The sequence below is a fragment of the Hippocampus bargibanti genome, linkage group LG22, assembly GCF_051943395.1.
Source record: "Hippocampus bargibanti isolate YZ-2025 linkage group LG22, ASM5194339v1, whole genome shotgun sequence".
Taxonomy (NCBI): domain Eukaryota; kingdom Metazoa; phylum Chordata; class Actinopteri; order Syngnathiformes; family Syngnathidae; genus Hippocampus; species Hippocampus bargibanti.
In genome coordinates this window covers 3542501-3553718 of record NC_142755.1, presented here as the reverse complement: position 1 = coordinate 3553718, position 11218 = coordinate 3542501, and the positions used below count along the sequence as shown (strand labels likewise).

The following is an 11218-nucleotide window of genomic DNA, read 5'->3' as shown; positions in this document are numbered from 1 at the left end:
TTAACAATAGCACGGACAAATAATAATAATGATACATTTCATTTCTAAGCGCCTTTCAAAACACTCAAGGTCACTTTACAGTCACAGGATACGTAAATATGTATCACGAATTGTATTGACCTTTTTTATCCCCACTTCTGCTTTGTCTTTGCATTATAAATGAATACCGATGAAAAAATTGCCATATAACATGCCCAAGTTATTTTTTATTTATTTTTCACATTCATTTCCTTGTGAATAATGCTTCAATTATCACCATAAAATTCCAAATTTATCCCCAAATAGCAATGTTAATGTTATATATATATATATATATATATATATATATATGCAGTATGTTTCCTGTATTAGCAAATCTTTCTCAATCATTGGAATATTAATAACAAAAAAAGAAGAAAAAAACATACCTTTCTTCGTGTCTAAAATGTGTATTGACAAAATTCTTTAACCCATTTACGCTGAATGTGTTCATATGAACACAGATACATTCATTAAAAAATCAAAATAAAATCAAAACAGAATATCAAATAGATTCAAACTGCGTATATAATTAACAATTATATCATTAACTATACATTTTTATTTTTAAATAACATTTTATTTTGTATATATATATTTTTTTTGCTTACTGGGTTCTACTGCACAATGTGTATTTCAATGACAAAATAACTGGTAGTTTTCTGTCTAATGCAGAATGATAATGAGATTTTATATGGGCTTTTGTTTACATTTTTTAAATGCATTTTTACCCCTAAATAAACCCTCGTGACCATCCAAGGTTATTTGGATGCACATATCCCATTCCATTACTGCAAAATAACGTGCACCTTGCCACATATTCCTGTTTTATCAGTTAACTCCCTCATGTCTCGCCTAGTTTTGGGGGACATGATGTCCTTGGTTCCAGTCTGACTGGCGACTTTATGACTCGAAATCACTGTAGGATGCGCAACGAGTTGCATATGTGTGTGTGTGTGTGTGTGCGTACATCCCACTTGAGCGTGACAATAGCGTCGGAGAAAGTTGAATTGTTTAGCAGGCCGCTGTGGAAAGTGTGACTCTTTTTATAGCCCGCTAATGGCCGCAACATATTGTGTTGTTCTCAAACAAGGAAGTCCGTTTCTAATGTTTGTGTGTGTGTGTGTGGTTGTAGTTCATACTATGTTATCTTCAATTATCCCAAATAGCGAACCGTCTTGTGTAATGCAATACCCCATTGCGCCCTTTTTTGTCTACATCAGAACAACTGCACAAACAATAATAATAATAATAATAAAAACATGTCATTTATAAGTGCATTTCAAAACTCTCAAGGTCACTTTACAGTCACATGATGACCTTTTCTGTGGGTAAGCAGCGGCAGCCACATGCGCCAGTGTTCACTCAACCCGGAAGTAACTCAAATAGATAGGAAGTTACCTAGCTAGCTAGTTTAATTCATTCACACACGCACACATAAAACAATGAATAAAAAGGAAAAGCACTACGTGGAGTGGGTGGGGTGTGTGTTGGGGAGGTGAGGGGTCTAAAAAGGGGTGGAGGTTTTGTGGACCCCTAATTTTGTCTTCTTGAAATGACCTCTTTTTAGCGTTGATTATAGCGCCCTCTGTTGTTCGGCTATGATTCTGATATAAAGTAAATTTCCCAATTCAACCTACTAATCTTTATTTCCCCCCCATTTATTAAATGTTTTTTTAAATCGATGTCTACTAATTCGCCAATCAAAAACTACAATGACAAATCCATCAAAATCCAGATTTTTAAATGACTGACGTCACGACTGCCGTTCACCCTGATATTTATAATATTTTTTTTTCATTTTATTCTATTTATAATTGTATTTTATTTATTGTTGTATCTATCCTTGTGACTGTAAAGTGTCCTTGAGAGCTTTGAATGGCGCTTGAAATAAAATTTTATTATTATAAGCGTGACACTGTCTCCACCGTGTGGCCAATGGGCGCATTGCAGTCACCTGACGGCACCGCCGCATTCCGGCTTGTCAAAAGCCCTTCTTTTTTGACCTTCACGTTTCTGTATTTAGACTCAGGCAGTCACAACTTGTTCCACTGGCTTAGTTTGACTATAAATAAAAACAGAGATATGTACAGGAGGATAAAAACGTGGTGACAACAAATCAAACGCTGCATTCCCCCTTTAACTGGTTTAACTCAACGATTGGAGCCTACGCGTGCGCACTGACACTTTATGGACGCGCGCAGGAGCGCGCATGCGTGGAAAAGAATCGTAAGGGGGTGTAGCGAGAGTCGCCGGCTCAATTTCCATCCAGGCTGCTCACTCTCCTCCATTGGCTGGACGACAAGGACGAAATACTGAACCGGACGTGCCATGGGGAACCTGCCGCTCACCACTGGGTAATATACACCGCCATCCATTTTATATTCATATGTATTTTTGATAAAGGCATTTTATTTAGATGTTGTGTACTGGTGTAAAAAAATAGGTCATGCTAATATGTTACAATGCTGCATTGTAGTCCAGTCAGCCATGTTTTATTCCATTGTTTTCCCCTATAGGCTGTTTACAAGCGGGGCGCCCACACCCCAACCCGACAGCAGGTTCACCAGCGTGCCCATGAGCAGAGGCATCACCTACTGCCGGGCGCACACCACCCCTGACCCACTTCCCGCCACTCTTCCCCCATCACAAGCCTCCTCGCCACGACCCCTCCTCCTGTTCTTTTCGTGGCTGGGGGCCCACCCGGGGGCGGCGGCCAAGTACTTTGACGCCTTCCTGACGCGGGGCATGGACGTGCTGCTGGTGCAGAGCGGCGTCATGCACTTTCTGTGGCCTCGTTGGGGGTTGGACTACGGGTTGGAGGTGTTGGAGGTCCTGGAAGCGCCCGGATTAGCCAGGCGGCCCATTGTGGTGTACGCCTCTTCAATCGGGGGCTACACCTTCTCGCAGGTGCTTGTCCACGTGGCCCACGGGCACGCCAAGCATGCCACGCTTTCCCGCCGTGTCGTCGGGCACGTCTATGACAGTGGTGGTCGGAACCCTGGAGCGTATGGCCACAGGTGAGTGAGGCTTAACTGCTGTTAGCTTAATGCTAACAACTAATGGGTCACACCTTTGATCAGTTGCTATTATAACCCATTCAAACAATGTGTCTTTGAACGCAACACAAATAGCATAACATTATTCACAGGCATATTTATTTTTAGCATTTTAAAATTATTAACTCATTCACTGCCATTCCCAAATTTGTTCAGGTTTTGTTTTTTCCCTTTCCACAAGGGGGAAGCATTTCCCTTTTTTCCATGTTAGCGCTTTTTTTATAGCTTCAGCTGTATATGTATGTATTGCATTATATTTTGGACATATGCCCTCATTTCAATCTCATAACTCTAGAACCATATAATTTAGGATTTAACATTTTTTTTAGGATGAAAGAAGAGAGTCTGAGGTTTTTTTTTACGCTGAATGGAATTTTTATGTAGTACTTTATGTACGTAGTACTAAAACCCAAAATTCAATGACAAATACCCTGGCACTGGAGTGGTCACATTTTTTTCACATGTCTGGCAGTGAATGGGTTAAATGTTACTGTGGCCTCTCAATGTAGGTGTTTTTTAGCTGACTTAATCAAAAAAAAAAAAATTGAGCTGATTTTGATTCAAATATTCTGTTTCCAGGTTTAGGCAGGACTCTGGCACCCCTCCTGGAGCGCATCATCAAGACTACGGCCATGTTGTACTTCTGGCTCTTCAAAAGCAGCACGGCCGACGTGTACCAGCGGGCCATCCGGGTGTTCGCCAACAGCCCCGTCACGGCCCCGGCGCTCTTTTTTTCCTCCCAGGATGACGCTTTGTGTGACGCCGTCGCCCTGGATGCCATTTTGGCCGGTTGGCGGCGCAGAGGCGTTGCCGTCTACAGCAGGAAGTGGGAGGTGTCCAAGCACGCCGCGCATATGCGTTGCCACCCGGACGAGTACCGACGCACGCTGGAAGCCTTTTTAGACTCACTAACTTTGAACCCACCTCTTCTTGTTGCAAGTGGACAATGAATACATATTTTTTTATGACATAATTCATCCTCAATGTAATTAGTTTATAGTACACTGCACATTGACTTTAATTATAATTGTCCATGAAATGAATGCCTAATTGTCATGTTATTCCCTGTACAGTGTAGGGTGGTTGCAATTCCCAAAATGTCCACAGGAGGGCACTTTTTCCCTCATAGATGCTGGAAACTATTATAATACATTTCCAGACATATATATATAATAAAAAATATGAACATATATATGTATATAAATATTTTGTTAATTATTTTTTTAATTGTTTATTTGTTCACACATTGGCGCTTTGGTCCAGCGCAGATACTTTTTGGGGTAAGGGCTTCCTGGCTACTATCTTAGGAACAGCAAGCCCAGACCGCAAAAAGACCCACACAGGACACATTTTGTAGCCCTTCTCGTTCTTGTGGAACTTCGCCGCCGCCGTCACCTGGACTGTTGAAGTAAAAAGTACATTTTGAGTCAATTGCGTTCGGTGATTAGTTTTGTGACGTATGTTGAATTTTACACAGTATTTAATTAACATTTTGCTATAGTCCTTTATCAAGCAAGGACACCATTTTGTAACTTTTAATCTGGTCTTTGTTATGAGTTGAATTATATTTGGAAACAGTATTTTTTTTGTTTGCATAATATCTACCTTTGAATGTGTAACCATTTTCAGCCTTTCAGAATCATATTTTTATAACAATCTTATGTCTATTATGTCATACATCACCCGCCATAAAACTACATTTTACGTCATATACCTCTATCGGCTAAACTTTGACAAACAATGTTGAATGTATTTTGTCGCATGTGTCTTTCAGCCATCATCATGTGGCCCTTTTGGGGGGGGGGCGAATGAAACCATTTGTTGGTCACGTCACTTCAACGTAGCGATCAACGGTAAGTTTATTGGCTTCGTGATCACTTTTTCCATCTAATATGTCCTATATTATAGTTGTAAAGGACATACTATTAGGGACACAAACCAGGATACAAATACTGTGAATTGATCGCTTTATGTGGCCGTGACGTCACGGCGAGGCACCCGCCACACTTACCTCAGCATGTGCGTCATACGTGAGGGGAGGGGCCAAGAATAACTCGGATTGGGGGATATATTATGGTGTATTTCTCCATTAAAATCGACATGGAGGACGGTAGCGCGCGTGCACGGGTGACGCGCGCGACGTGAGCTGTCCGCGGTGCTGAACGACGGCAACGGTGAACGCCCAGAAAACAAACACTGAGCGTCCACGCGTGACATTTTTTTTTGGGGGGGGTTCACGAGCAAGTGTATGTGCGCGCTCGTGCAAAACGACGGGGATGAATCGGCACTTGTTGCCATCATGTAACGTGCACGCGCAAACGTTCACATGAATGCAATACAATGCTCATGCAGTTTTGACGAAATCGGTAAAGATGCTCACCCAGTCACCAGTTTTGCGACGTTAAGGAGGGGAACCAAAAAATCCCTGGAAGAATTTAAACGGTACCCACTGACGTGCAGCAGCAGTGCAGGGGGGCATGCGCCCCTCCACCGCCAACGCGACCACCACTCGCTCTCACACACAACTAAAGCCTACCGTTCGTTTTCCTGATTCTTCTTCATTCTGCTCTTCTTCCTCGATGCAATATGAAAAAAAAGAAAGAAATAAAGAAAAGAAGCTCCGCACACTCAATTCCTCTAGTCTGCTGCTGCTGCTGCTTCTTGCTGGTGACCTGCATTGACGTCATTGCGTCATTAGGTTTCCCCTGGAAACACGGGAGAGCTAAAAATAGCAGCACATTAATTCAAACCCCAGGCTGAGAGAGAAAAAAGAGAGAGAGAGTTTGGAGATAGGGTAAGGAGGGGGCTCTTTTTTGGGAGATTTTTCTTTTATTATGTCATTTTTTTTCATAACAGTTTGACTTATTTTGCATTGTTGTAGCGTAATGACTTATTCAAGATTAAATGCAGAATACAACATTGTCGAAATGTTTAAAATATAATCTTATTATTTATATTTTAGTGTGTTTTTTTCCGAAGCCATATATATTAGTATTCGTAGTTGAAATACTGTACATAATACAGCAGTATACGGTCTGTACAATACGTACACGTAAAATACCTTCCACGTGTGGCAGAACTATGTACTACCACGTTAATTCCGCCATAGTTATATTACGTATAAATTGACGTTAACGCTATGACGTTAACTGATTTATTTCCTGCTGATAGGAAAGTTGCAGCTTTTAGATAACAAATGTACCAAAACGTCTTTCGTTGAATTAATAATAACGTGACCAATTATTCACATTTCCGGGTTTTCGTGATGAGTTCAACAATGATTCGCTCGGTTGAATTCGTCATAACTCAAAATCCCACGTGATACAAATGTAGACTGCCACTTTAATTATTTACTTAGATAACTCGCCGCTGCTTGGTTAGAAACGACATTTTAAGCACTTTATTGTTTTTTTAAGGGATTTTAAAACAGTTCCCAAACATTTGTACAAACCCAAAATGTCGCGAAGGTAATACTGCAATGTGATTGGCTAAAAATCTAAGCCCCGCCCACTTTTTAAGGTTTGCCGGAAGTCGCGATGCAACGCCTGCTTCCAATTAAACGGAGGATGGACACCTTGCGACGGTATGTAAACAACTTATTTGAGCACTGTAATGTGTTTTTTAAAAGCACGCACATGTATATTTGCATATTTTCATTTATTTTAAGTGTTTATACCGTCACACAACACTTTGTATAAGCTATAAGAGCTCGAATCACCTCGTTTCGCCAGTCAGTCGTCCTCGTGAAAGTTAGCCATACAAAAAACGCATTAATAATCACAACTACGTTTCACCAGCCGCGGTGCCTCCCACCTGTGGCAGTGCTGGATAATGATGCATTTTACTTAGGTAATAAGTGTTAAAATAACCATGCTATGCTAGCGTTCGAATGTAATTTAATGTGTTGTGAAATGACTTGTACGACTCAATACGGCACACCGTAGTCGAGGGTAAACGCATGTATTTCACCACCGTCAATGGGAGACAAAAATATATATTTTTAGCCAGTATTTCACTGTTTGTTGTGCGGTCTCGGTTGAGCTATCCTGATAGAAAATGGTGTTTTGAAATACATATCTGATGCGTTAGCAATAGCCTCAAGTCAGCGCTGGTCCATTTGCTCCACCTGCTGGCCAGCGACGGTAATTACACTGATGCTGTAATTTTTTACAATTGGAAATGTATTAAACGCTTCAAAATTAATGGATGGCGACCAATAAGTCGACCATTTTGGGTTGTAGCAAAAAAGAAAATTCTGTAATGAGGATGTGTGGTGTTTTTGTACATTGTGACGCCCTTCCTGTTTCTGAAAATGGTGGTCAGAAAAGCGCAACATCCACACGTTGCCGTGTTTAAAAATGTGGTTTCCATACTGCCATGTCAACTTTATATTTTCCTTATTCTTATTTAGCTAAAAAATAAGCTGTGACTTGAATGAGTGAATTAAATTATTCTCATCTGTTTGTGTTGATAGCATGTGCAAGCGGACATTTTGTATTAAAAATGTAACGTGTGATTACATTCCATGTCTTATAACGGAGCATTTAAAAAACATCCATACACAAGGTTCTTCGTAGAATCTGCTCTCTCTCCTTACCATTTCTCAAAAACCTCTCAATTTTTAGCGATTATAAATAAACAACTTTAATAAGTCCCCCCTCTTTTGCTCTCACTTTGGAACAGTAATGAAGGCAAAGATCTAAGACGCCTCCAAGCAATGCAAAGGTGGTGTAATGAGCAGAAACAAGCCTTGTCAGACGTTATTTTTGCACTAGCGACCCTCCCATGAAAATGACCACGAGGGGGCAGGAGTGCTCAGGAGTCTACTGTACATCTACCCCCCCCCCCAATCCCCCCCCCCAGTCTTGACTGCTTGAAGACATACAGTACAGTGAAATGCAGGAATGCTGATTACCTTTGGGGGCTTGTAGGAATGATTACATCACACATTCAGCTACCTTCCGTCTTACATCATACCTGGAACAATGTCTCCGAGACAATCCATCCCTGAAATGTTACTGCTCGCTCTTTGTGTGTTAAAAAAGTCCTGACATAGTCTTCAATCTATTTATTTTTCAAAGGGCAGAAGCCTGTGAAAGGACCTTGAACATTAAATGCTTATGGTGCACAATTCAATCTTTAAGGCTCGCTCTCTGCCCTCGACATTTTTAATTAATTAAAAAAAAAAAGTTAATTATTTCTTGTTAGTTGCCCGGATTAAAAAAAAAAGGCTCAGGGTGGAAAGGGTGTCCCAGGGGTCGTCAACGAATGTGTGTGTTAGATGCCAATGCACTGGCACAAGGGGAGGGTGCGCAAATTGAACATTAAGCCTTGATTGTGCTTGTTGAAGCATACAACTATTTCCATTACATTAAAAAAAAAATAACGGTCATCGTCCAGCAACGTCCTTGCACAACGCGAAAGGTGACAACTTCTGTTCCGTCTCTTTCTGACTGAATAACAAAGTCATGTATGTTCTCATTTTCTCAGGAACGCCTGAAAGTTGTGAGAGGAAAGCACGGAGAGTTGAAAACCAGAAAAAAAAAGCAAAGATCAACCACTACAACCAAAAGACGAGATTAACAGTGAGCGATTTTGTCTACATGAGTTTAAGGTAAGGAATCGAAACTGAACAGGATTATTATTGTTATTATTATTATTATTATTATTATTTTAACTCATTCACTGCCAGACGATATGCCAAAAATGTGTCCACTCCAGTGCCAGGGTTTTTGTCACTTTCACTTAAATTGCAGGACCCACAGAATATTGGATTTTAGGACTACATAAACACTCAATTCAGCGTAAAAAACAAAACCTTAGACTCTCTTCTTTGACCAGGGAAAAAAAGAGTTCATTCTTAAATTATATGCGTCTGGAGTTATCTGAGCTTGAAATGGGGGCAACTGTACAAAATACAATACATATTGATTTATATAGCGCTTTAACAACAGCTGAAGATGTAATAAAGCGCTAACATGGACAAACGCTTTGCCAGAGGTCTGACCAGCGCTTTATCGACACCCTTGCAAAACAAATAAAAAAAAAACAGAACACAAAACCCGAATAAATTTAGGAATGGCGCTCTATGTCACACTTTTTGATTCCCGAATAAATTTAATGTTTAATAGTCTCAGTATTAAATGTATTTATTTATTTTAGTTGTTTTGTTGTTGTTTTTTAGTTTTAGTTTAGTTGTTTTAGTTGTTGACCCTAGCCAAATCATTTTTATTATCATTCAGAGCATGTTTGTTATTATTATTATTATTATTATTATTATTATTATTATTATTATTATTATTATTATTATTATTATTATTTCAAATATGTACTTGCATGAAGTTGAATGTTAACTGGTCTTAGTATTCGACTTAGTTTTTTTGGGCAGTTGTTACCCCCCAATCATTTTTATTATCATTTATTTATTTATTTATTTATTTATTTATTTATTTATGTATCTATTTATCCACTCATTTATTTACTTATTTATTTATGCGGTTATTTATTTACTTATTTATTTCTGCATTTATTTATTTATCTTTCTGAGTATTTCAGTGACAAAACAAAACGTTTCTTTGCTATGACATCTACCGTCTCATTTTTAGTATTCCAAGCGAGTTTGGTAATCAGGGGGGGGGGGATGCGGCAACCTTGTTTATCTTAAATAGTTGATGTTGCAAGATTAAAAAAAAGAATGTTCCGGTTGGATCACCAAGTGACATTTTTAGGTCAGGACACAAGTGTGTGCTTTGTTTACAAGGACTGGTTGCAGGGGGGCACTGAAGCACAGATGTTAAATTGGGTGAGAAGCAAGAAGAGAAAATAAAGAAGGGGTGGGGGCGGCATTCGTAATAGTGTGCCTCGTCGTTTCAAGTCGATCCTGCATCAATTTTTTATTTTTTTTTTTAGGCTGTGAGGTGTTGTTTTTGATTTTTTTTTTAGGCGCCACATTGTGCCCCATACGTCACGAAACACACTTTAGCAAATGACAAGCATTGTGGTTCCAAACATTAGCCACCCAAAGGGATTACATTCCATTTCTGCATATGGGTGGGGGGGTAGGATTAGCATTATCGCTCTTGTCCAATTACTCTTATCCAATTTCCATTTTCAACCCTGCTCTTTTCCATCTTGTTCATTTGCGTGCGGTTACCCAATGAAGTGAAGGATGGCGCGTCATCACCTTCTTCTTTCCTCCAGATGGAAGGCCTTCCACTCCTCCCTTTGTGCCCTTTTATACCCCCGCTCCCCGCCGATCAATATGTCTTGTGCGCCGCTCATCGCTCGCTTATCTGGCTTCTATTAATATGCAGACAGAATGACACACAGACGCAGCGGACGGAGAGCAGCCCGACAGTTCATGTTCCTTTTTTAGCCTCGGGACAGCCGATGAGGGGGAAAACGAGGACGTTTTAAGAGGTGAAAAGTTGGTGGGGGGGGCTAAACACCGCTGATGTATAGCATTAGTTACCTCAGCCAGGGAGATTATTCTTTGTTTTGGGTTTAACTTGCTCAATGTGAGGATGGTTTTGTTAATACAGTAAAGTCTCGTTATATCGATATGGGTTATATCCATAGTACTGCTTATTACAATACTATTTCTATGAACGCTAGGAGAAAATTGACATGCCGCAGGATCGGATATATCGTTAGTCCGGTTAGATCGATATTTTTTCCGACTCCTGAGAATATCGATATAACGAGACTTTACTGTAATAATAATAATAATAATAATAATAATAATAATAATAATAATAATAATAATAATAATAATAATAATAATAATGGCTTCCGTAAGAATTGAGATTGATTGAAAATGACTCTGGATACCAGCAAAAATAAAATAACATTAAAATAATTACATTAAAAAAGCCATAAAAATTAAGATGAATTGAAAATGATTTTGGATACCAGCAAAAATAAATAAATAAATAAAATAATCCATAAAAATGGAGATTGATTGAAAATGATTCTAGATACCAACAAAAAAAACACATTAAATTACATAAAAAAGCCATAAAAATTGAGATTGATTGAAAATGATTTTGGATAACAGCAAAAAATAATAATAATAACAATGAAATAAAATAATCCATACAAATTGAGATTGATTGAAAATGATTCTGGATACCAGCAAAAAT

General features: G+C 39.3%; 1 protein-coding gene and 1 pseudogene across 2 annotated transcripts in view; both read left to right on the top strand.

Annotated features, from left to right (window-relative positions):
- The first annotated feature begins 825 nt into the window (after positions 1-825).
- LOC148881652 (uncharacterized) lies at positions 826-4756 on the top strand (annotated as a pseudogene). Its single transcript, XR_016113772.1, has 3 exons — positions 826-2375; positions 2538-3038; positions 3657-4756. The product of XR_016113772.1 is annotated as an uncharacterized LOC148881652 (transcript).
- The window catches only part of LOC148881651 (uncharacterized), a 66968-nt gene continuing 60497 nt past the window's right edge, over positions 4748-11218 (top strand). The window contains exons 1-3 of the mRNA XM_088989325.1: positions 4748-4930; positions 6597-6660; positions 8568-8691. The gene's annotated coding sequence lies outside the window, so the exon portion shown is untranslated. The remainder of the gene's footprint in view (positions 4931-6596; positions 6661-8567; positions 8692-11218) is intronic.